This window comes from Bos taurus, chromosome 12 (assembly GCF_002263795.3).
Source record: "Bos taurus isolate L1 Dominette 01449 registration number 42190680 breed Hereford chromosome 12, ARS-UCD2.0, whole genome shotgun sequence".
Taxonomy (NCBI): Eukaryota; Metazoa; Chordata; class Mammalia; order Artiodactyla; family Bovidae; genus Bos; species Bos taurus.
In genome coordinates, this window is record NC_037339.1 from 27,573,833 (window position 1) to 27,601,218 (window position 27,386).

The 27,386-nt window shown below is 38.6% G+C and overlaps 1 protein-coding gene and 1 long non-coding RNA gene across 8 annotated transcripts in view; one reads left to right on the forward strand and one right to left on the reverse strand.

Moving 5' to 3' along the window:
* STARD13 (StAR related lipid transfer domain containing 13) overlaps window positions 1-27,386 on the forward strand; it is a 493,326-nt gene that overhangs the window by 53,747 nt on the left and 412,193 nt on the right. The window lies entirely within an intron of this gene.
* LOC107132979 (uncharacterized) overlaps window positions 1-27,386 on the reverse strand; it is a 53,596-nt gene that overhangs the window by 3,868 nt on the left and 22,342 nt on the right. For 2 of the 5 annotated variants that reach the window (XR_009496693.1, XR_009496692.1), the window contains exon 3: window positions 13,302-13,399. This is a non-coding gene — a long non-coding RNA (uncharacterized lncRNA). Of the gene's footprint in view, window positions 1-63; window positions 1,330-13,301; window positions 13,400-13,485; window positions 13,706-27,386 lie in introns of those variants that run through there. The other 3 variants (XR_009496694.1, XR_001501490.3, XR_009496695.1) reach the window with 2 other exon arrangements.

A 27,386-nucleotide genomic window follows, 5' to 3' on the forward strand; every position in this document is an offset into this window, starting at 1 on the left:
GTTAATATAAATTATATCTTTTACAATTATATACTTTAATTATTTGTTGCTCACTTATAGAAAAGAAAATGATATTTTCATATTCTATACACTATCTTGATAAAATCCAAAATTCCTTATTTGTTCCAATAATTTGTATAAGTTTCAGACTATTCTGTGTGGACAATCATATCAATGCTGAAAGTTTTGTTATGCCTTTCTAATTAGTATAGCTGTGTTCCCTCCCCTACTTTCAGTTTGTGCCAACAGAAAAGAAACAATGATAGCTGGAAAACTTTCTCAATGGCACCCCACTCCAGTACTCTTGCCTGGAAAATCCCATGGACGGAGGAGCCTGGTAGGCTGCAGTCCATGGGGTCGCTAAGAGTTGGACACAACTGAGCGACTTCACTTTCACTTTTCATTTTCATGCATTGGAGGAGGAAATGGCAACCCACTCCAGTGTTCTTGCCTGGAGAATCCCAAGGACGGCGGGGCCTGGTGGGCTGCCATCTATGGGGTCACACAGAGTCGGATACGACTGAAGCGACTTAGCAGTAGCAGCAGCACTGTTTTACAAAATCATCCATTTGTCAAACTTCACAAATCCATTACCATGGATCATTGTTCATGATATCTCATATTATCTTTAAACACTGCTATTGTATGTGTGGCTATATTGTGTATTCAGTCCTAGTAAGAGGAAGTGTGAGATAATGTAAAGCAATTTAGTCAGAAGCAGCAGCTTAATCCACAGCCTTGGTGTTTATGAGCTGCGCGACTTTGGGCAAGTCACTTCTCAGAGATTCAAGCTGTTTTTTGGTAAATTAGGTCAGGGCTTTTTTTATAGATAAATTTGCTCTCTCTTCCAATAAAGCACTTTCTTCCAATTAAGTCTAACACTGAAGCAGATCAAAGTGGAATAATTCTGTTGAAGAAGAAAGTGCCATTCTAGCCCACCCCTAGGAAGCCCCTGAAGCACTTCCACCATGCCCCCTAGGGCTAGCACAGCTTCCACTACTAGAGTACCTTGCAAGGGTTTGAGGTGAACTTTCCTTGAGCTGGCATCTAGCCAACAGCCAATACTCAGCCAAAGTGATTACAAGTACAGTTTCCATGAGGACTAAAAAGAGTCATCCAGGTTTCCTAGCAACAGAAATCAAGGTCCACTAGCTACAACAGAGTAAAAAACATCCTTTCAAACATGGGAAAAGATGGTTAATTGAGTTTAATCCTTACTCTTTATAATGATGCAACAAATAGAAGTGATCTTCAGGGCAACAATAATTTTCCAGTTTCTTTACCTTCAATCTTCCACTGTCTCCTGAGATGCAACATGACAATTGTCTACTAAAAGACAAGAGTAGAATTTCCATTTTACTGAAAGGTGCCAGTGACTTTTTTTTTCCTTTTGTGACCATTTTATTTGAGAAAGGAAATAAATGAGAGGAGAATGATAATAATGGGAGTATTTTCTTCTTTCATAACATAATACATGGAGGAAATATTCAAACACAAGTTGAGGGATAGCATTGATCTCTTTATTTTTTTTTTTTTAATGAGCAACATGTCTCCATTTTATAAATTAGAAAAATTCACTCAGAGGTTAAGGAATTCATTTAAGCTCTCAGGCCTGTTACATGGAAGATCCAGGGGGAAAAAATAATTTTTTAAAAGGCTGATTTATAATTTTTATTACAGTATTAACTTATTATAATGATTTGGCCAAGGGTTTATTTATAATTTCCTTGTTTCTCCCTAGTTTTCACTTTAGAAAAATTTAAGCCTAGAGCAAAAATAGATTATGAATAGCACATGGACTTCACCTAGATTCACAAATTAACATTTTATCCATTTGCTTTTTTTGTACGTATGTGTATATGCATTTTTAGGCTTAACTATTTAGTTACTTGGGCTTCCCAAGTGGCTCGAGGTAAAGAATCCACCTTCCAAGCAGGAGACGAAAGTTCAGTCCCTGGGTTGGGAATATCCATTGAAGAAGTAAGTAAGTAAGTAAGTGAAGTCGCTCAGTCATGTCCGACTCTTTGTGACCCCATGGACTGTAGGCCACCAGGCTTCTCTGTCCATGGGATTCTCCAGGCAAGAATACTGGAGTGGGTTGCCATTTCCTTCTCCAAGGGATCTTCCCAACCCAGGGATAGAATCCGGGTCTCCTGTTTTGCAGGCAGGCACTTTAACCTCTGATTCACCAGGGAAGCAAGGAAATGGCAACCCTCGACAATATTCTTGCATGAAAAGTCCCATGGACCAAGGAGCCTGGAGGGCTACAGTCCATGAGGTTGCAAAGAGTCAGACATGACTTTGCAACTAAACAACAACATTTAGTTACTTGAGAAACAGCAACTTACAAATACTTTATATTATATATCTTATGATATATATTATTACACCCAAAATGCTATTAACTATCCATGAAAATTAAGTAAATTGACTATCATCTAATACAGCCTATATTTAAATTTCTCCAATTGTCTTCTTTTTAATTAGAGGATAATTACTTTACAATATTGTGATGGTTTCTGCCATGCATCAACATGAATAGGCCATAGACATACATCTGTCCCCTCCCTTTTGAGCCCCCCTCCCGCCTCCCTCCCCATCCCACTTTTAAGCCAATAGGTTGTCGCAGAGCACCAGCTTTGGGTTTCCTGTGTCATACAGAAAATTCCCACTGGCTATTTATTTTACATAATGTAATGTACAGGATTCAATGCTATTCTCTCAAGTAATCTCACCCTCTCCTTCCCCTACTGTGTTCAAAAGTCTGTTGTTTATGCCTTTGTCTCCTAAATTTCTCCAACTGTCTTAATACTCTTTCAGTATGTTAAGATGTTTAACATACTGGATCCAATTAAGATTTGCACTATACATTTGTTTTTTTATCTTCCTTTTTTTTTTTTTTTTGGTTTGGTCTTCTTGATCACTTTTATCTCTAGTGTCCTCTCTCTAGTCTGTTTTGCATGACACTGACTTTTTCTGAGTCCAGAATAGTATTTTCTGGAAAGTGCCACATCCTAAATTTGTATATTATTTCTTTATGAAATGATATAGGCTAAACATTTTTACCAAGAAAATTACATAAGTGATCTTGTGTACTTATTATATCACATTAAACAAAATCAGGTGATAACAAAATCAAGTGGTTTCCCTACTGGTAAGGCTGTTTGATCACTTAGTTAAGACGGTGATTAAGCTCTTCATAATAAAGGTACATTTTTCATTTGTGGTATTTTTAAGTAATGTTAATTGTGAAACTTTGAGATTATGTGATTTAGTTCCACATTAACTTTTAAGCCGATAATTTTAGCATCTATTGCTGATCCTGATCTTGCCAGAATCATGTATTAATACTGACAGTTGTAAAATGGTGATTTTCTTAGTTCTATCCATTCCTTTCACACTTATTAGCTGGTATTCTGTTTAAAAGATGAGTCCTCTCTCTCTCTCTCAGTGGTTTTCTGTGTCTGTCTCTCTCTCATTGCTAGTTCAGCAGGCACTGTGCACTGCCTTTTAAAAGTGCTGTTTTTGATAAAAACTCCTCCATAAAAAGACCTGCTTATAGGAAATGTTCAGTTGGCAAGGCAGAGTAATTTAAGATTATTTGTCCACAGTGTCTTCCAAAGGCTTAATGAGAAGGGTAGAGCCAATTATCTTCATCTGAGCTTCCAGGAATGCAGATTTTACTTATTAATAAGGAAACTGATGAACAAGGTTATTAAGTAACTAATGAAAATAGAGAAGTGTCTATAAAAATAAAAAAAAAAGGATAGGAATCTTTCTTAAGAGTGTTGCTGAAATTCTCAAACTTCGCACCAGATTACCAAGCTAAAGAAAAGAGTTCAAGGTGTTTTTCTTTGGAAGTTTTTGGGCTCCTTAAAGGAAAGGGTCTATTTCCAGTGCTATGAGTGTAATCATTGCAGAAGGAGTTCACAGAACATGTGAAATGTTTCAAGGCTGACATCAATGTTTCCTTAATTGCTGCTTTTCAAATAGTGTGTGTGTGTGTGTGTGTGTGTGTGTGTGTGTGTTAGTTGTGTCCAACTCTTTGTGACCCCATGGACTGTAGCCTGCCAGGCTCTAAGGAATTTTCCAGTCAAGAATACTGGAGTAGGTTGCCATTTCCTACTCCAGGGGATCTTCCCAACCCAGGGATCAAACCTACATCTCTTGCATCTTCTGCACTGACAGGTGGATTCTTTACCACTGCACCACCTGGGAAGCCCCTTCAAATAAATTAACGGGAGCAAAACATACACTTAGTTTAGGTCAGGATGTCTGAAATAAAAACAAGCACAAGAGGATCAAAGATGGGGCTGTTTCTGAAGTGAAGTTGAAAGAAAAACAACTGGATGATGTTTTTCTGAAGTTTCCACGTTTTGAAACTCCCTCCTTGCAGATATCACTGCCAGAAACTTTCTTACATCATGACAGTTTGTGAATATTTCCTTAACTTGTTATAAAGGAAAGAAAGCTCTTGAGATCCAGATTTCTTATGATCATGAATCACTCAGGAAACATTAAGGAGGGTTACTGCTTTCTTGGCATGGATTTACAAGTTAGTGAACCAAAGATGAAAAAGACCCATCCCCTGATGGCACCTCCAAAATTTCTATCTAGAATTTTAAGAAATAAATTTTGGAGCTAAGAGATTTGTTATGAAGCTATATTTGCAATTCTGGTGAAGTTTTTTTTTTTTTTTACTTAGATTATATGTTTTAGGTCAATTAAAAAACTGGCAAAGTTTTTTTGAAGATGTCTTTACTCATTCTCTACATAAGACTGAGAAAACATCAGTTATGTTTATATCAAAAAAAGGAGGAGAAGTTACTGATGGAAATTATGAAAAAGTTATGATTTCTTCTCTCACATTATATGATAGCAGCATTATTTCTACACTTGAGGACCTTGGTTTTAACCAGGGGTGATAAATACATAAGCAAATCATTATATAAGACAGTTTTAGTGGGATAGATGAATGAACAAAAAGACATTAACAAAAAGACACTAAAATCATTTGAGTTTGACTAGGAGCCTAAGGGCACAGCTATAATATTTTCCTTCAGAGACATTTGTGGATAGAGCTTGATATAAAATTTGGACCTCTTCCCTTTATCCTTTTGTTTCTATCCTAAAATCAAAAGTTCCTAAGGAAATTTGACATGCATCAAACCATGTTTTTCTATGTGATAGTTCTAGGGAGGACTAAGTTCAAAGGAAGCCGTGTGAGTGGGTTATAGGTACAAAATCTCTAGCAGTAGAAGAAAGAGCTTAGCAGGAAGAAATTGAGACTCCTCACTTCCTCACTGAAGACCCTGGGCTCCCCTCTGCCTGCCTGCTCTCCCTCTCCAAGAAGTGGGAGATAGCTGTGGGTTTCCAACTGGGCAGAACTTTAATAAAATAACTGATGTTTTCAGAGAACAACAACAACAACAAAAAACAACATTAATGCCAACCCAGGGAGAAAAGATCAAGGGCTCCTTGATGGCCATGTGAGGAGTGCCCTAGAGGCTGGGTTTCAGTGGTAAAGATGACATGACCAATAGGCACATTATTGAGGAAAAATTGCAGAATAAACAGCAGTATTCACTCATTTATTTTTCTGTCAGTAAGACATGTCACAGTTTAAATCTACCAACTAAGAGCCATTAACATTAATCCAATTTCAGATTAGAGTTTGAGCTTCTTGAAGGCAAGGATCAAATCTTATTTATCTACATTTCACCAGTGCCTACTGTTCCACCCACCACATAGTGGAATAAAGATAGTGTGACTAAATGGGAAGAGTCTTGATAATTCTCTTAATCAATATATAGAAACACAGGAGCATAGCAATGGTCAGTAATGACATATATGCCATTTATATCACTGTGTGAGTTAATGACATAAACCATGATGAAGAGACCAACAGTTAGCCTTTAAAACAAGATGATTGAAACAAATATAACTTTTCAATTTCTATGATAAATATATGCTGTTTCCATGTTCAGGCAACCCCTAATAATGACAGTAGCCATCAACTTAGTAAATCACAGCTTAGAACACACTATCAATTCACGTATTATATGATTTGCTGATGGTCCCTGCAGTCAATTTGGTAGTATTTGGAAGAGCATCTGATTTCAAACTCAGGTTACAAATCCCAGAGAGAAATGAATAAAGAATTGGCTGTTCTAACATTTAAGTTTCAATATAATTTGTAGAAAGCCAGTTAGAAGCTGTGTTTGTTGGTTTTAATAGAGCTGTCTTGCAAAAATTCGTAGAGTATTTTAGGGTGTGATTAAATCACTGGGATTTAAATCTGGCCACTCCATAATTGCTAAAATCTGTGTCATGTTGACACAAAAAAACTTTTCCAAATTACTGCTCTATTATTTTGCAATAAGCTTTAATTGGTATTTAGCTCCCCTGAGTGAATCTGTTCTTAAGGACAAACATTAAGTCATTTGTTTAGAGTTCATCTACATATGCACATCTCATTTATGTTTATTGAAGATTTTATTATATATATATCAGTTCAGTTCAGTCGCTCAGTCATGTCTGACTCTTTGCGACCCCATGAATCATAGCACGCCAGGCCTCCCTGTGCATCACCATATATATACACATATATTTATACATATATATGTTAATATAAAAAGGAGATGGTGGCAAGATGTTCTTACTCAATGTCAGAGTTTTTAAGTAATTCTAAAATAATATGAAGGTTCCTCAAAAAATTAAACATAGAATCACCATATAATCTAGCAACTTCATTTCTGGGTATACACTCAAAAAAACTGAAAGCATGTACTTTGACACACATTTGTACACCCAAATTCCTAGCAGCATCACACACAACAGCAAAAATGTAGAAGCAACCCAAGTTACCACCAACAGATGAATGGATAAACAAAACAAAGACTATATGTACATGTGATGAAATATTGCTCATCTTTACTAAGGAAGGAAATTTAGTTACCTTTTACAACATGGATTGCAGACATTATGTTAAGTGAACTAAGTCAGTCATATATAGAAAAACACTATATGATTCCACTCATATGGGACTCATAGAGCAGTCAAATTCATAGAGACAGAGAGTAGAATGGTGGCTGCCAGGGGCTGGGGGAGTTAGTGTTTAATGGGTATGGAATTTCAGTTTGGGAAGATAAGTTTTGGAGGTGGATGGTGGTGACGGTTGCACAACAATATTAATGTATTTAGTGCCACTAAACTAGACACTTAAAATGGTTAAAATATTAAATTTTATTTATGCTGCTGCAGCTAAGTCACTTCAGTTGTGTTCGACTCTGTGTGACCCCATAGACGGCAGCCCACCAGGCTCCCCCGTCCCTGGGATTCTCTAAGCAAGAACACTGGAGTGGGTTGCCATTTCCTTCTCCAGTGCATGAAAGTGAAAAGTGAAAGGGAAGTTGCTCAGTCGTGTCTGACTCCTCATGACCCCATGGACTGCAGCCCACCAGACTCCTCCGCCCATGGGATTTTCCAGGCAAGAGTACTGGAGTGGGGTACCATCGCCTTCTCCAAAATTTTATTTATATTTTACCACAATTTAAAAATTAAATAATTAAAAAATAATCCTAATATTTTAGCAAGGTCTGCTGGAAAACTGAATTTTACTATTTAAGCAAATTATACTCTAGAGGTTATTTTACCTTTTGTGGGATCTCACGATGTAACCAGAAATGAGATAATTATCTCATTTAATTATCTGTAGCCTGCCAGGCTCCTCCAGCCATGGGCTTTTTCAGGCAAGAATACTGGAGTGGGTTACCATTTCCTTCTCCAGGGGATCTTCCCAACCCAGGGATCAAACCCGGGTCTCCCACATTGCCTCCCACATTGCATGCTGACTCTTCACCATGTGATTCTCCAGGGAATCTCTGAATTTTATTTTCAGTTTAGTTCAGTCGCTCAGTCATATCCGACTCTTTGCGACCACATGAACCGCAGCATACCAGGCCTCCCTGTCCATTGCCAACTCCCAGAGTTTATTCAAACTCATGTATATTGAGTTGGTGATGCCACCCAATCATCTCATCCTCTGTTGTCCCCTTCTTCTCCTGCCCTCAATCTTTCCCAGCATCAAGGTCTTTTCAAATGAGTCAGCTCTTCGTATCAGGTAGCCAAAGTATTGTAGTTGCAGCTTCAACATCAGAACTACCAGAGAACACCCAGGACTGATCTCCTTTAGGATGGACTGGTTAGATCTCCTTGCAGTCCAAGGGACTCTCAAGAGTCTTCTCCAATACCACACTTCAAAAGCATCAATTCTTTGCCACTGAGCTTTCTTTATAGTCTAACTCTCATATCTCCATATATGTAGTCTCCATACATGACTACTGGAAAAACCATAGCCATGACTAGAGGGACCTTTGTTGGCAAAGTAAAGTCTCTGCTTTTTAATATGCTGTCTAGGTTGGTCATAACTTTCCTTCCAAGTTGTTTTTTAATTTCATGGCTGCAATCACCATATGCAGTGATTTTGGATTTTATTTATATTTTACCAAAATTTTAAAAATAAATGATTTAAAAAGTAACCCTAATATTTTAGTAAGGTCTGCTGGAAAACAAACTAAATTTTACTGTTTAAGCAAATTATACCCTAGAGGTTATTTTACCTTTTGTGGGATCTTGTGATGTAACCAGAAATGGGATAATTAATTATGGTGGAAAGAGCCTTGGCAGAGTCAGTACTTCAAACAAGACTTCTCGTAGAACTTGGTAGGTAGGTCTTGTCGAACCTAAAACCCGTGCAAGGCTCAGAACATAGTGGGTATCTTCAAAGTTGGATAGAAAGACATCACAGAAATTAGGGAAGCAGCTGCTACCTGAAGAGCCCAGGCAATTACCACCTTCAGGGATTCTGTCAGTCCTGGATAAAGGAGAAAGGAACTGATCCCATCTCTAGAGAGATGAGATGTGCTGGGCAAATGTATCTGACACAGGAATTCAATCCAGAGACTGAGACACACAGTGGGGGTTGGGAGGCAGTTTAAGAGAGGGTAGTCTTGGAATAAGAAGACTGGTATTAGTATTTGGAGCTCAAGTTCAGAGAATGTAGTAACTTATGCTGTGGCCCCTTGGAATTGAACTTGGCTTCTTAAATCCTTTCCTGACTTAAGCAAGACTGGCATGGGGCTGAATTTTCAGTTGGAAGTCATGTGGGTCTAATTATTCCAGAGGAGAGAGTTCAGAGGTTGTGGGTACAGTGAAAGTGAAAGGGAAGTCGCTCAGTCGTGTCCGACTCTGCGACTGCACAGACTGTAGCCTTCCAGGCTCCTCCATCCATGGGATTTTCCAGGCAAGAAGACCAGAGTGGGCTACCATTTCCTTCTCCAGGGGATCTTCCCAACCCAGGGATGGAACCAGGGTCTCCCACGCTGTAGGCAGGCTCTTTACTGTCTAAGCCAACAGGTAAGCCCTGAGTGCAGAGGAAGTGGAAAAGCTGAGGTTAGGTCTTGAGAGTTTAAGAAAAGTTAACATCCTCCACTCCACAATTTGGTGAACGTCCTTGTCATGGTTTACACACACACAAACAGATCCTCAGCCCTGGAATGTTGACCCCTTGTGCTGCCAAGCATCTCAGGAATCTTCCCATTCCTCTATCAGCTGCCCGGCACCATTCCGTAGTCCCACTGGCTCTCCTGATAATGTTCTGAGCCCAACCATTCCCAATCTAGTTCTCTTTCCAATAGACTCCAGCCCATATACAGGGCAGAACTTTTTGAAAGGGTTCAGAGTTAGGGCTGTATTAGTTCCACTTGGTAGAAAGTAATCAATAAACATCTGTTGAATTTTGTCAAAAATTTTCTCAACAAACAAAACTTTTTCAATGTATTCGATTTTTTCAAGTTCTCAGCGTACCCTGGTGCCAAAAAGGTGGCCTGGGATGGAATCAGGAGCTAGCTATTAACAAGCCCTATGATCTTAAAGTATTTCTTTTTTGCTCCCCTTATAAAATGATTCTTTTAAGTCCTCAAAAGACATTCTTGTTCCAAAGTGTTAGATTATCGGGGCTCACAATTGCACCTCTGATGCCTGGGGTCTCCCATTTCCTGTAAATAGTTAATCCCTGGCAAGGGCATGAAGCCTTAGGGTTCTATCCCATCATCAGTCTACTAAGCCACACTATATTTCTTTCTAATCATCTTATGACTCCTTCCTGATCTCAGATCTGAAATAAACCTTTCAGATTTGGGGATAAATTATGGCAAAAAAAAAATTGAATTAAACATATAGGGTATAAAACAATGGCTTGAAAACTGGTACAAATTTTAATAATTATTTTCATATTTTGAATACGAAAGATGATTTGATTTATATGCTTGAATAACTAAAAAAAGAATCTTTTAAAGCTGAATTTTAAAAATCTGTTCACTAGTCTCAAACCACTTGGCTTCATTGCTTTTTAACTAAAATAAAGTGAACTAATTCTGATTAAATTTGGGTGAGGAAAAAATCTTCAGTATAGGTAACAAATTATATGCCAGATATTGGCTTCCTATGATTCCAAACTACGTTGCTAAAAAGCAGGCTTCTGGCAGATCTTTAATTATCAGTGTTAGTAATATGGACATCCAAGCCTAATGCATAATATGAATATAAAATACATGATTAATATAAAATGCACGCTGAAAGAATTTTAATTAATGAATGAACATCACTATTGCATTAGCTTTCTTAAGTAGGTCAGAGCTTAAAGCTGTCCAAATAATAGATTTTTATGTTTCTCTTCTTTCTCCATCTATCTCAGGGCAAGAAATTAATTTTTTCCTGTTCCAAAGTCATCACTGGATTAATGACTGTCATATGAAGCCTGGCTACAGGGAGCTCCTCAAATACACAGCCATGTGTAGCCCCTGAAAAATGAACAGAATCATTTTTCTCAAAGAATATGATTATAGTGGGATATCAAATAGATTTTTTTTTTCTGAGAAAGAATTGTTAAATTTGTCCTGATGACAGTGGTGAAATGAGACTCAGAAATATTAATGCCTTTCCCTTCCATCATGCCTAGCTTATGTGTCATAGATATTGTTTCAATTTATAAAACCATTCTGAGCACACTGTGTAAAACCTTACTGAGCACTACATGTGGAAAAACACAAGACTCCTGCCCTGCAAGAACTTACATTCTAATAGAGGTCATACAATCTCATCCACTGATACATGCATATAACACAGGCAAATAAGCATTTTTTAATGGAAAATTAGTTCTCAAACTGGCATTTCTTTCCTTTTCTATAAATAAAGTTCCAACAGTAAGAATTTTCTTTAGTAGTCTACAATATCACTTCAGGTACTATTAGCTGGACCTTACACCCAGAAGTTAGAGTGGATGGATGCAGTGAATGACAGGTAGAGTTCTCTGAGATGCGGATTCTGACTAATTTATCTGCCCTTGCCTTGCAGGGGCAGAAGAACCTCTTGAGCTCTATGGCAACTGAGACCAGAGCAGGCAGAAAGCTCTTGGAGGACGATGCTATTGACAGGAATCAGGCATGTCTTAAAAATGAAATGAACACAAAAGTATTAAGGGACTATTTTCCATAATATTGCTGTTATACAAGTGCCCGGAGAAGGCAATGGTACCCCACTCCAGTACTCTTGCCTGGAAAATCCCATGGACGGAGGAGCCTGGAAGGCTGCAGTCCACGGGGTTGCTGAGGGTTGGACACAACTGAGGGACTTCACTTTCACTTTTCACTTTCATGCACTGGAGAAGGAAATGGCAACCTACTCCAGTGTTCTTGCCTGGAGAATCCCAGGGACGGGGAAGCCTGGTGGGCTGCCATTTATGGGGTTGCACAGAGTTGGACACGACTGAAATGACTTAGTAGTAGTAGTAGTATACAAGTGCCAAGGACCTTTTTTAAAAAATTGTAGTCTGGAAAAAAAATAGTAGGTCCTCAAAGCATCTTTGGGACTAGATATGTTTAATGCCCCTTTCAAAATGCTTTGAGGACATAAAATTATTTTTTTCCAAACTGCATAGTGATACTGGGGTATGAATGGTTGGTCAGAAAATTAAACAAGGTACCAGATCTAGTTCAGAAATTAGCAGGGAAAGAGAATCATCTGAAAGCTCGTTTTTATTTAAGATGTTATGGGTGTCTGTCTCTTGCACTGAACTGCCTCATGAATCCTGGTTCACCAGTACCTGACTTACTGTAGGTGCTCCATAGATTGCTGGGTGAAGAAGTAAGCCTGTTGAGTTAAGTGAAGGGGTAAATAAGTGAGTGAGAAAGTGGGTGAGTGAAGAATAAACGAATGAATGAATGAATGTTTACCAGGAAGTACATTAGAAGGCAACGATCCTTGAACCTCAAACTGAAGATGAGTAAATGCTTCTTAAATCCTGTCTGACATAACATTTGGAACATGCCCCTTACTTCTAGCCAAGGGCCTTCTCAAATTCCTCATTTCAATTATGACAATCGTACTGAAGAGAAGCAGTCACCTTCTTTATTTTTAAGCAATTCTCTTTCAATCAACGTTTAATTATCCTAAAGGAGGAAACCAGTGGTGCAGATAATCCCCCAATCTCTTGTTGGAATGCATTATATGATGGCTTTTTACAGTAGTTTGCCTTCCTAATTATGTTTTGATTAGGTTTCTATTACAGTTATGGAGAATTCTCTTAGCAGAGAGGACAGCAGGTCAGGCAGCCCCAAGAACACACTGATCATTGCACTGAGGTTGGCTGGAACTGATTCACACTTTAATTTAGACCTTTCTTTTTTAATTGCATAATGCTTAGCACTTTGAGACACACAAAGTCACAGAAGATTTTTAGGGCTAATTTATTCGGCAGCCACCACTGAAAATCTATTAGAAAGTAGGTTCTTTTCTAGGGGTTGTCAAAGCAAAGAGGAATAAGATACAATCTAATAAGTAATGATATATAAGCTTGGAATTTCAGGAACTCACTGCCTAGCCAGCAAGATATAGGCAACACAAGGCAGTGTGTGCTAAATGACAAATGGGCCCTGGGAGCTAGAAGAGTAGGAGAGGTCACCTGAGGTGAGAACATAAGGAAAACACTAGAGGAAGGTTACTTGATCCAGGTCTTAAAGAAGAGACATTTGAATGAGTGGAGGAGATTCAGGATTCTCTACAGCAGTGTTGTTCAATGGAAAGACATTAGCCACATGTGCAAATTTAAATATTCCAGGAGTCAATTTAAAAGGAAAAAAAAAACAAATGGGCAATGTTGATTTTAATAATGCATTACATTTAACCCAACATGTTCAAAGTATTTTAACATGCAATCAATATAAATGAGGTATTTTACTCACATTGTTTTAGACTAAGTCTTCAAAATCCAGTGTGTACATTTGCTGCATATCTCAGTTCAGACTGGGTTTCCCTGATGGCTCAGTGGTAAAGAATCTGCCTGCAATGCAGAAGATGCAAGTTCAGTCCCTAGGTCAGGAAGATCCCCTGAAGAAGTAAATGGTAAACCACTCTAGTATTCTTGCCTGGAAAATTCCATGGACAGAGGAGCCTGGGGGTCTTTAGTACATACGGTCGCAAACAGTCGGACATGACTGAGCACACACACGCGAAAGTGATCACTTCAGACTAGCACACTGCAAATGCTTGACAGCCATATGTAGTTAAAGGTTTCCATACTGGGAAGCACAGCTTTAGAATCTTGCTTCTCAAGCTATGATTTGAGGATCAGTCTCACTGGCAGCATCTGAAAAAACATGAGACAGGCAAGATTTCACGTTCCACCCTAGACCTACTGAATCAAAATCTTCATTTTAGCCAGATATGGAGGTAATACTAAAGGTTCACATTAAAATTTGAGAAGCACTAGTCTAGGCAGGTCAGGAAGCAACAGTTAGAACTGGACATGGAACAACAGACTGGTTCCAAATAGGAAAAGGACTATGTCAAGGCTGTATATTGTCACCCTGCTTATTTAGCTTATATGCAGAGTACATCATGAGAAACGCTGGACTGAAAGAAACACAAGCTGGAATCAAGATTGCCGGGAGAAATATCAATAACCTCAGATATGCAGATGACACCACCCTTATGGCAGAAAGTCAAGAGGAACTAAAAAGCCTCTTGATGAAAGTGAAAGTGGAGAGTGAAAAAGTTGGCTTAAAGCTTAACATTCAGAAAACGAAGATCATGGCATCTGGTCCCATCACTTCATGGGAAATAGATGGGGAAACAGTGTCAGACTTTATTTTTTTGGGCTCCAAAATCACTGCAGATGGTGACTGCAGCCATGAAATTAAAAGACGCTTACTCCTGGAAGGAAAGTTATTACCAACCTAGATAGCATATTGAAAAGCAGAGACATTACTTTGCTGACAAAGGTCCGTCTAGTCAAGGCTATGGTTTTTCCTGTGGTCATGGATGGATGTGAGAGTTGGACTGTGAAGGAGGCTGAGCACCGAAGAATTGATGCTTTTGAACTGTGGTGTTGGAGAAGACTCTTGAGAGTCCCTTGGACTGCAAGGAGATCCAACCAGTCCATTCTAAAGGAGATCAGCCCTGGGATTTCTTTGGAAGGACTGATGCTAAAGCTGAAACTCCAGTACTTTGGCCACCTCATGCAAAGAGTTGACTCATTGGAAAAGACTCTGATGCTGGGAGGGATTGGGGGCAGAAGGAGAAGGGGACGACAGAGGATGAGATGGCTGGATGGCATCACTGACTCGCTGGACGTGAGTCTGGGTTAACTCCGGGAGTTGGTGATGGACAGGAAGGCCTGGCGTGCTGTGATTCATGGGGTTGCAAAGAGTCAGACACGACTGAGCGACTGAACTGAACTGACCTGAGTCTAGGCAGGTGTAGTGTAGAGGAAAGATCTGAATGATATCTGGGAGTTAGGAGCACTAAAGAAATGTTTAAGAACCAGCAATGACTATAATGAGTGAGAAGCAGAAGAATTCAAGGGTATGTAGGTAGTTGTTTATAAGGAATCAGATAAAACCATTTTAATCTGAGTGTTTTATAATCTTCAGAATGAAAATAATCCAGCCCATTTTGCAGGGCTGACGTTAGGATTAGAGACAAGATGATAAAGCAATTCACATGATGGCCTGGCTTCTGGACATGGCAGTTTTATATAACTCCATTACTGCTGATCAAGAGTCAGATGAAGACTCTAGTGCTGCAAGATTTTAACTACAAGGAACGTGTTTAATATTATATGAAAATTAATCAAATAGGGAGAAGTGGAGAGCATCACTGCTGTCACAAGCACAAATTCTGAGTGATTGACAGAAGTCTCAAGTGAGAACTAATGTCAGAGCAAGTTCACCCAAGATAGGATGGGAGAGGGGAAATTCCCTGAGGTCAATGCACATGCTAGAATTCATACATTATGATCATAAGTACACTGTGGCCATCCCTCACCAAAATACGTTGCACAACTTTGGATGTCTGATTTACCAACTAATTAACAAGACTACAAGGACCAGATAACTGGTCTGTGTGCTCATCTAACATCTGGCTCTTCCACTAAATGGCATGTTGGTCAAGATGCCTTATTCTGACTATCAAGAGGGCAGCAGGCCTGGGAACATTATTCAGCTGTAAGTAATGCAATACTAAGGAAACCTACTAATATTTTTGCCAGAAGTTTAGCCATCCTTCCTTTATTCTAAGGACTATGTATCAAAAATATCAGCTATTACAAAAAGAAAGGGAATTGATTCTGTGGGAATAGAAAGGTTCTGGTTTGGGAGTCACAGTTGTAGTTGTAGCTGTCCTAGTTCTGTAGGAGTTCTAGTTGTAGCTCTGCCATATTGTTTTCTTAACTCAGAATTTTAACCTCTTGTGGCCTCACTTCTGACCTATTAAAATAAGGTTTAATATATTAATCTCTTCCCTTTCTTATCTTTAAAAAATAGAGTATTTATTGACTGAATAACAAAAGTGCTTTTCTTAAATATACGTTCTTAAATTTCTTTAGTCATTTCCAGTTGTATTTTTATTTGTTTTTTTTTTTAAGTTTTTACTTTTTATTGTGGTAAAAACATACAACATAAAATTTACCATGTTAACCATTTTTAGGTGTACAGTTTGTAGCATTAAATAGATTCACATTATTGTGCAGCCATCACCACCACTCATTTCTAAACATTTTTTATATTCCCAAACTGAAACCGTACTCATTTAACACTGGCTCCTTCACTCCATTTCTCCAATCACCATTCTATCTTCTGTCTCTATGAATCTGGTCACCCAAGTACCTCATATAATTGGAATCCTACAGTATTAGTCCTTTTGAGTCAGGCTTATTTCATTTAATATAATGTCTTCAGGGTTCATCCACTGTGCAGTGTATACCACACTTTCATTCATTTTAAGGTGAAATAATCTTCCATCCTATGTATGTGCCACATTTTATTAATCCACATTTGGGTGCAGTGGCATATGGTTTGAAGATATAAGTTGCTGAAATTCACTCTAGTGGGGCTGTAACAGGGAAATAGATGCATTGGTGTATTTTCTTGAACGTCAAGGGTTAATGATGCCTTTTCCTAAACATCAGGAAAGAGAACAAGGAGCATACAAGGTTATTATTTATCATGGTTAGGGGTTGACTGATGCTGAAGTATAAAAACAGAGAAAAGCCTGTCTGTCAAAATGTAAAGGAAGTACAGACTCAACTATTAGAGCCATCAAAAGTCTGAGATAAAGCTGTGCAAAGACTAAGAAGCCACTTCAGCACCCAGTGCTGAAAGAAAAGTGGGAAATAAGGCACATTTTGGTCCTAAATGGGAATGTCAGCTAGAGATTCTTCGGTAGGACAATCTTTCCATTGATAATTCCTTCACATAATGTCAACTCTTAATGCATGAGTTAGTCAGGGTTCAAAGGTTCACACCAATAATAATGTTTGTTTCCATGTGCCCATTTGGATTATAATAGATATGTGACTATCACTAGGTTTATGATTATTAAAGTTGACTAACAGTGATAGTTTTTGTAAAGTAAATTCTGTTGACTTCAAGTAGCAAAAGAAAACACAAAGCAACTGAAACAATCTTTCTGGTGTCAGTAGGTCTATGAAATTAATGAAATTTGAACGGCATCTCAAAACAGAGTTCACAGAAAACTTTCAGGGCAAAAAGGAGTGGATTAGAGGAGGTGATGCTGAAAAGTCTCTGCTCATCCCCACTATACTGACCTTTCCAGGAAAAGTTTGAATTGGTGGAGGCTGAAACTAGGTTAGAGATATGAGAAACGTGATCCCAGTTCTTGTTTTACATCAATTAGAAATAGATGTAGGTTAACAAGTTTCTCTTTGAAAATGAAATTCTTTCTCATAGCTTAGTTAGAAACTTCCTTGAGAAAGAAGTTAGGTTGGGGGCCCATCTCAGGGCACTCTGGACATTGGCATCCATATGCTGTGTGGAACCAGAGAGGTCAGGGCTCTCTGAGGTTATGTAAGGACAGTTAGCATATTCTTAATTCAACCTTCTTTTACTGGGCAAAGAACAGAGGTCAAAACATGGAGAAGAAAAGGCTTTTTTTAACCGATATTTGAGAATTCATAAATGTTCATTCATAAATTCATAATTCATTCATTCATAAATGTTCACATCTCCATAGTCAACTCTCTAAGGCAATATAGAACAAATAAAATATGAGAATAAGGGTCAAAAACACTTCCAAGTTTGCTTTCCACCTTGCTATTTAATAGCTGTGTAACCTTGAACAATCAGCTTAACCTTTCTCAGTCTCAGTTTTCTCATCTTTAATTGCTTGTATGAGAACTGACTGTGGTGTTTCATGATAATGAATGCCTCTGCCTAGTAGATACTCAATAAATGTCAGTAATCTTTCCTTGTTAAGTTTCAGTTTGGTTCAGTCGCTCAGTCGTGTCTGACTCTTTGCGACCCCATGAACCAGAGCATACCAGGCCTCCCTGTCCATCACCAACTCCCGGAGTTTACCCAAACTCATGTCCATTGAGTCAGTGATGCCATCCAACCCATCTCATCCTCTGTCGTCCCCTTCTCCTCCTGCCTTCAATCTTTTCCAACATCACGGTCTTTTCAAATGAGTCAGCTCTTCACATCAAGTGGCCAAAATTGGGAGTTTCAGCCTTAACAACAGTCCTTTCAATGAACACCCAGGACTGATTTCCTTTAAGATGGACTGGTTGGATCTCCTTGCAGTCCAAGGGACTCTCAAGAGTCTTCTCCAACACCACAGTTCAAAAGCATCAATCCTTTGGCACTCAACTTTCTTTATAGTCCAACTCTCACATCCATACATGACTACTGGAAAAATCATAGCCTTGACTAGATGGACCTTTGTTAGCAAAGTAATGTCTCTGCTTTTTAATATGCTGCCTAGGTTGGTCATAACTTTCCTTCCAGGAGTAAGTGTCTTTTAATTTCATGGCTGCAATCACCATCTGCAGTGATCTTGGAGCCCAAAAATATAAAGTCAGCCACTGTTTCCCCATCTATTTGCCATGAAGTTTTTGGACCAGATGCCATGATCTTCGTTTTCTGAATGTTGAGCTTTAAGCCGACTTTTTCACTCTCCTCTTTCACTTTCATCAAGAGGCTCTTTAGTTCCTCTTCACTTTCTGCCATAAGGGTGGTGTCTGCATATCTGAGGTTATTGATATTTCTCCTGGCAATCTTGATTCCAGCTTGTGCTTCTTCCAGCCCAGCATTTCTCATGATGTATTCTGCATATAAGTTAAATAAGGAGGGTGATAATAAACAGGGTGATAATAAACAGCCCTGACGTACTCCTTTTCCTATTTGGAACCAGTCTGTTCTTCCATGTCCAGTTATAACTGTTGCTTCCTGACCTGTATACAGGTTTCTCAAGAGGCAGGTCAGGTGGTCTTGTATTCCCACCTCTTTCAGAATTTTCCAGTTTGTTGTGATCCACACAAAGGCTTTGCCATAGTCAATAAAGCAGAAGTAGATGTTTTTCTGGAACTCTTGCTTTTTCGATGATCCAGCAGATGTTGGCAATTTGATCTCTGGTTCCTCTGCCTTTTCTAAAACCAGCTTGAACATCTGGAAGTCTATCATTCATGTATTGCTGAAGTCTGGCTTGGAGAATTTTGAGCATTACTTTACTAGCGTGTGAGATGAGTGCAATTGTGCAGTAGTTTGAGCATTCTTTGGCATTGCCTTTCTTTGGGACTGGAAAGAAAACAGCCCTTTTCCAGTCCTGTGGCCACTGCTGAGTTTTCCAAATTTGCTGGCATACTGCATGCAGCACTTTCACAGTATCATCTTCCAGCATTTGAAATAGCTCAACTGGAATTCTATCACCTCCACTAGCTTTGTTCATAGTGATGCTTTTTAAGGCCCATTTGACTTCACATTCCAGGATGTCTGGCTCTAGGTGAGTGATCACACCGTGACTATCTTGGTCGTGAAGATCTTTTTTGTACAGTTCTTCTGTGTATTCTTGCCACCTCTTCTTAATATTTTCTTCTTCTGTTAGGTCCACACCATTTCTGTCCTTTATCGAGCCCATCTTTGCATGAAATGATCCCTTGGTATTTCTAATTTTCTTGAAGAGATCTCTAGTCTTTCCCATTCTGTTGTTTTCCTCTATTTCTTTGCATTGATCACTGAGGAAGGCTTTCTTATCTCTCCTTGCTATTCTTTGGAATTCTGAATTCAAATGGGTAAATCTTTCCTTTTCTCCTTTTCTTTTTGCTTCTCTTTTCACAGCTATTTGTAAGGCCTCCTCAGACAGCCCTTTTGCTTTTTTTGCATTTCTTTTTCTTGGGGATGTTCTTGAACCCTGTTTCCTGTACAATGTCATGAACCTCTGTCCATAGTTCCTCAGGCACTCTATCATATCTAGTCCCTTAAATCTATTTGTCACTTCCACATAATCATATAAGGATTTGATAGGTATGATATAATAGGTATAATCATAAGGGATTTGATTCAGGTCATACCTGAATGGTCTAGTTTTCCCCACTTTCTTCAATTTAAGTCTGAATTTGGCAATTATGATCCCAGCCACAGTCAGCTCCCGGTGTTGTTTTTGCTGACTGTACAGAGCTTCTCCATCTTTGGCTGCAAAGAATATAATCAATCTGATTTCAGTGTTGACCATCTGGTGATGTCCATGTGTAGAGTCTTCTCTTGTGTTGTTGGAAGAGAGTGTTTGCTATGACCAGTGTGTTCTCTTGGCAAAACTCTATTAGCCTTTGCCCTGCTTCATTCTGTACTCCAAGGCCAAATTTGCCTGTTACTCCAGGTATTTCTTGACTTCCTACTTTTGCATTCCAGTCCCCTATAATGAACAGGACATCTTTTTTGGGTGTTAGTTCTAAAAGGTCTTGTAGGTCTTCATGGAACCGTTCAACTTCAGCTTCTTCAGTGTTACTGGCTGAGGCATAGGTTTGGATTACCATGATATTGAATGGTTTGCCTTGGAAACGAACAGAGATCATTCTGTTGTTTTTGAGATTGCATCCAAGTACTGCATTTCAGACTCTTGTTGACCATGATGGCTACTCCATTTTTTCTAAGGGATTCCTACCCACAGTAGTAGATAAACAACAGTCATCTGAGTTAAATTCACCCATTCCAGTCCATCTTAGTTCGCTGATTCCTAGAATGTTGATATTCACTCTTGCCATCTCCTGTTTGACCACTTCCAATTTGCCTTGATTCATGGACCTAACATTCCAGGTTCCTATGCAATATTGCTCTTTACAGCATCAGACCTTGCTTCTAACACCAGTCACATCCACAGCTGGGTGTTGTTTTTGCTTTGGCTCCATCCCTTCATTCTTTCTGGAGTTATTTCTCCAGTGATCTCCAGTAGCATATTGGGCACCTACTGACCTGGGGAATTCATCTTTCAGTTTCCTATCTTTTTGCCTTTTCATACTGTTCATGGGGTTCTCAAGGCAAGAATACTGAAGTGGTTTGCCATTCCTTCTCCAGTGGACCACATTCTGTCAGACCTCTCCACCATGACCCATCCGTCTTGGGTGGCCCCACACAGCATGGCTTAGTTTCATTGAGTTAGACAAGCTATGGTCTGTGTGGTCAGACTGGCTAGCTGTCTATGATTGTGGTTTCAGTCTGTCTGCCCTCTGATGCCCTCTCTCAGCGCTACCATCTTATTTGGGTTTCTCTTACCTTGGACGTGCCGTATCTCTTCACGGCTGCTCCAGCAAAGCGCAGCCGCTGCTCCTTACCTTGGACGTGGGGTAGCTCCTCTTGGCCTCTCCTATTAAGGAGTACATATTTGTTCACTCATTCAGTCTTCCATTCTTCAATTACCTATTTATATGTATGTGCCTAGCACTGTTGTACTCAAGTGCAGTTATTCATCAAATCATTCATTTTCAATGTTATTATCTTTACCATAAAGTACTGTAACTTTAAAAATAATCAATTCCTTCTGAGTTAATTAATAATAAATTCCTCCTTCCATAAGTTAGTTACTTTGGTATTATAAATATTCATGGTTTGAAATTATGTACTATATATGTAAAATGGGATGAAAAATACATCAACTGAAATACCTTGACAACGCAATGGAAATAAAAGTCTTACTGAGACCTAACAAATTCAAAAGGATACTGTTGGTAAACTTTTATTTTTATGTAATCTGTTACAGGGTTACCGTATTACAATAACTAACTACCAAAACAGCTATAGAGTTGATCTTGGGTCCACTGGGAGTCCAATGATATCCTAAAAATACACTGATTAGAAAGTTTTTCAAATTTTTTTCAAATCCTACAGGATTATGGTGGGGAAAGCTTTGGGTGACTATCCTCAGAAAATTTTTTCTATAATCATTTTGGGATGGGAATTCTAATGAAGGAGTGATAAATACTGAAATAGTCTAACAAATAGCCTTCTGTTCTCAAAAGCTAAATTACAGAGAAAATGGGCATGAGGGAAAGCTAATTTAAAAATTGTCTAGAAATTCAAATTCCCATACTCCATACTTGCAGATTCTGATTTCATAGGACTGAGTCTATTAATATAATGGTGGTTTCCTGGTGGCTCGGTGGTGGGGAGTCCACCTGCCAATGCAGGGGATGCGGATTTGATCCCTGGGTCGGGAAGATCCTCTGGAGAGGGAAGTGGCAACACACTCCAGTATTCTTGCCTGGACAGGGGAGTCTGGTGGGGTATAGTCCATGGGGTTGCAAAAGAGATGGACATGACTTGGTGACTAAACAACTATGACAATTCTATCAGGACTAAGAATCTGTAATTTTAACAAGTAACCCACACAACATTTTAGCTGGCAATTCTCAGGCTGTATAAAAAACACGTTATCTATCCACTTAAATATATAATAATCTTTCAGTCACACTGGTTTGTATCCTACCTCCACTCCCCACCCCTAGCCATGTTCAATGAATTACATTTAATGTTATGTTAGCTCTAATCAAAGGTAGTGACATAAAAAAATTGACTACAAAATATTACATATATTAAAAAAATGATTAAAGATGCCATAAAATATTGTATTGTATTAAACACATTTAACATATTTAAAATATTGATTGCTTCTGAATATCAAAAAGAAAACTGTGTTCAGCTGCAATAAATATAATAATTAACATTAAAAAAAATTGTCTAGAAAATTTTCTCACTTTTCTTTATGATGTATTTTAATATATCAAATTCTAACTTATTTAAACTTGTTTAGCAAGTTCAAAATTAAACAGGAGAACATTAATATGTCCTTAAGGCCACTGCAATTGTAATTTTTGAATGAATATTAAAGTTGAGCTTAAGAGTTGGGCTTAAGAAGTATTCAGTTATGATAGTTTCGATAATTTTTGTATTCCCCTGGGTGCTGGACATTTTATATGTGTGTGTGTGTGTGTGTGTGTGTGTGTGTGTGTGTGTTTTCTAAGTCTAAGGTCATGATAACAACAGTCTATCTTGCTTCTGGAGGTACAAAGTGGGGCCATACTGGCCTTGAATCAAACTGATTTCCTTCGATTATTACAACTCATCTACCTCCTTCACATTCTTTTATAAATGCGGAGTTCTTTTTTTTGGGGGGGTGGGTTTTACATGTGGTTTTTAAAATGCATTTTTAAATTAATAGGCTTTATTTTTAGTCCAATTTTAGGTTTCCAGAAAAACTGTGTGGAAAGGACAGAGTTCCCAAATACCTCATGTCTCCCTCCTTCCCTATCCCAACACTATTTTCCCTATCATCAACATCTTTCATTCATGTGGTACATTTATTGCAACTGATTAGTCACTGAACATATTAACTGAATATTAACTGAAATCCACCGTTTACATTAGGGTTCACTCTTTCTGTCGTACATTCTATGGATTTTGACAAAAATTTCATGATATATATCCGCATTATAGTGTCATACAGAATAGTTTGACTGCTCTGAAAATCACCTGTGCTCCACCAATTCATGGCTCTATCTTTCCTCCAGAATTCCTTGCAACCAGTTATCTTTTCATTTGTCTCCATTATTTTGTTTTTTCCAGGATGTCATATAGCTGGAAACATACAGTATGTAGCCTTCTCAAATTGCATTCTTTCCCTTTGGCACTACATACATAAGTTTCTTCATGTCTTTTTATGACTTGGTACCTCATTTCTTTTAAATGCTGTGTAATATTCCATTGTCTGGATGCACCACAGCTTATTTCATTCACCTTCTGAAGTATATCTTGGTTGCTTCCAAGTTTTGGCAATTATGAACAAAGCTGAAATAAACATTTGCATGCAGATTTCTGTGTGGACATAAGTTTTCCATCTGGGTAAATATTGAGGAGCACGACTGCAAGATTATATGGTAAGAGTATGTTTCATTTTGTCAGAAATTGTCAAACTGTCTTCCAAAGCTTTACCATTTTGCATTCTCACCATTAATGGAAAAGAGTTCTTCTTTCTTCATATCCTCACCACTGTTTAGTACTGTCAATACTTTGAATTTTAGCCATTCTAACAGGTATGTAGTTGCATGTCATCATTGGCTTAATTTGTGATCCCCTTGGAAGATAATGTTGGGTATCTTTTCATATATTTATGAAATTTTGTCAAGGTGTATTTTCTTTGGTGTTCAAGTTCTTTGGACATTTTAAAATTGGGTTGTTTTCTTACTGTTGCATGCTAAGGTTCTCTACTTGAAATATCAGTCTTTCATCAGATATATATTTTTCAAGTTATTTTTAGCTGATCTTTTCATTCTCTTAACAGTGTCATTCACAGAGCACAAGTTTTGAATTTTTAACTTTTTCCTGGATTATGCTTTTGGTGTTATGTCTAAAAAGTCATCATACAAGTCAAGGTCATCTAGATTGTCTTATATGTTACCCTCTAAGAGTTTTATAGTTCTGTGTTTTAAATTTATGTCTATGATCCTTCTTGAGTCAATTATGCAAAAGCTGTAAAGTCTATTTCTAGATTTATATATTTTTTCCATGCAGATGTCCAATTGTTCCAGCACCATTTGTTGAGAAGACTATCATTTCTTCAGTGAATCACTTGTGTTCCCTTGTCAAAGATCAGTTGATTAAATCTGTGTGGGTCTTTTCTGGGTTCTCTACTCTGGAGCTTATGTTATTATCAATAATTGTGATTATTTATATCCTTTTGCTTCATTGCATTATTGGTTATTAATAATTCCCTTCTTGTTTTATTCAGGTAAAATTTAGATACAGGAAAACACACAGACTCCTTCCCTTCTCATACCTGATGAGCCTCTTGATTTTTTAAGTACAACAATATTAAACAGCTGATATTTCATAATGTAGTATTTATGAGGGGAAAACCTTTTGAAAACTGAAAGCCCACCTTAAGTTCAGTTTAGTTCAGTTGCTCAATCATATCCGACTCTTTGCGACCCCATGACTGCAGCACACCAGGCCGCCCTGTCCATCGCCAACTCCCAGAGTTTACTCAAACTCATGCCCACTGAGTCGGTGATACCATCCAACCATCTCATCCTCTGTCGTCCCCTTCTCCTACTGCCTTCAATCTTTCCCAGCATCAGGGTCTTCTCAAATGAGTCAGTTCTTCACATCAGGTGGCCAAAGTACTGGAGTTTCAGCTTTAGCATCAGTCCTTCCAATGAATATACAGGACTGATTTCCTTTAGTATGGACTGGTTGGTTTTCCATGCAGTCCAAGGGACTCTCAAGAGTCTTCTCCAACACCATAGTTTAAAAGCATCAGTTCTTCAGTGCTCAGCTTTCTTTATAGTCCAACTCTCACATCCATACATGACTACTGGAAAAACCATAGCTTTGACTAGATGGATCTTTGTCGGCAAAATAATGTCTCTGCTTTTTACTATGCTGTCTAGGTTGGTCATAATCTTTCTTCTGAGGAGCAAGTGTCTTTTAATTTCATGGCTGCAATCACCATGCAGTGATTTTGGAGCCCTCCCAAAATAAAGTCTCTCACTGTTTCCCCTTCTATTCGCCATGGAGAGATGGGACTAGATGCCATGATCTTAGTTTTCTGAATGTTGAGTTTTAAGCCAACTTTTTCACTCTCCTCTTTCACTTTCATCAAGAGGCTCTTTAGTTCCTCTTCACTTTCTGCCATGAGGGTGGTGTCATCTGCATATCTGAGGTTATTGATATTTCTCCTGGCAACCTTGATTCCAGTTTGTGCTTCATCCAGCCCAGCATTTCTCATGATGTACTTTGCATATAAGTTAAATAAGCAGGGTGACAATATACAGCCTTGACGTACTCCTTCCCATACTCCTTTTCCTTTCCTTGACGTAATGGTCCCGATTTGGAACCAGTCTGTTGTTTCATGTCCACTTCTAACTGTTCCTCCTTGACCTGCATACAGATTTCTCAGGAGGCAGGTCAGGTGGTCTGGTATTCCCATCTCTTGAGGAATTTTCCAGTTTGTTGTGATCCACACAGTCAAAGGCTTTGGCACAGTCAATAAAGCAGAAGTAAATGTTTTTCTGGAACTCTCTTGCTTTTTTGATGATCCAGCAGATGTTGGAAGTTTGATCTCTGATTTTTCTGCCTTTTCTAAATCCAGTTTGAACATCTGGAAGTTCGCAGTTCATGTACTATTGAAGCCTGGTTTGGAGAATTTTGAGCAATACTTTACTAGTGTGTGAGATAACTGCAATTGTGGAACAGTTTGAGCATTCTTTGGCATTGCCTTTCTTTGGGACTGGAATGAAAACTGACCTTTTCCAGTCCTGTGGCTACTGCTGAGTTTTCCAAATTTGCTGGCATATTGTGTGCAGCACTTTCACAGCATCATCTTTTAGGATTTGAAATAGCTCAACTGGAATTCCATTACCTCCACTAGCTTTGTTCACAGTGATGCTTCCTATGGCCCACTTGACTTAGCATTCCAGGATGTCTGGCTCTTGATTGGTGATCACACCATCATGATTATCTGGGTCGTGAAAATCTTTTTTGTACAGTTCTGTGTATTCTTGCCACCTCTTCTTAGTATCTTCTGCTTCTGTTAGGTCCATACCATTTCTGTCCTTTATTGTGCCGATATTTGCATGAAATGTTCCCTTGGTATGTCTAATTTTCTTGAAGAGATCTCTGCCCATTTTACTCTGAGCTTATTTTTCCATAGAGTAGAGGCTTTCACCATCATGACTGCCAGCGTCATGACCAAATATCCTGTAGGTGGACTTGGTTCAGTTTAGTTTGAATCCAAGGTCTGTGCTGCATACACTTGTCATACTTTATGCAAATCAGGTAATCAAGAATCAGTGTCTGTAATTAAGAAATGAAAATAATTATGCGTACTAATCAGGACTGTGATAAGGATTAATGATAAAATGTATTTGAAAGGACTTTTGTAAAATGTGAAATCCTTCAGAGATGCTGGGTGTTGCTTTTACTGAATAATAGAACTTGGAAGCTTTCAAAGTGCAGTATTGGAGAAGACTCTTGAGAGTCCCTTGGACAACAAGGAGATCAAACCAGTCCATCCTAAAGGAAATCGGTCCTGAACATTCATTGGAAGGACTGATGATGAAGCTGAAGCTCCAATCCTTTGGCCACCTGATGCAAAAAAACTGACTCACAGGAAAAAACCCTGATGCTGGGAAAGATTGAAGGCATGAGGAGAAGGGGATGACAGAGGATCAGATGGTTGGATGGTATCACCGACTCAATGGACAGGAGTCTGAGCAAGCTCTGGGAGTTGGTGATGGACAGGGAAGCCTGGCGTCTTTCAGTCCATGGGGTGGCAAAAAGTCAGACATGACTGAGCGACTGAACTGAAGTGACAACTTGAAAGAACTAATTTAAAGATCAGTACATCTAGGTGCCATCAGACTGCTAATGGTTTCAAGTTAGCTATTAAAGCATTAAAAGATAACAAAATCACTAAGAATGCTCTTTATAAATGCCTTTCAAAGAAAAAGGTTCAACAAAATTTCATCAAGCTGTGTTGAAGTT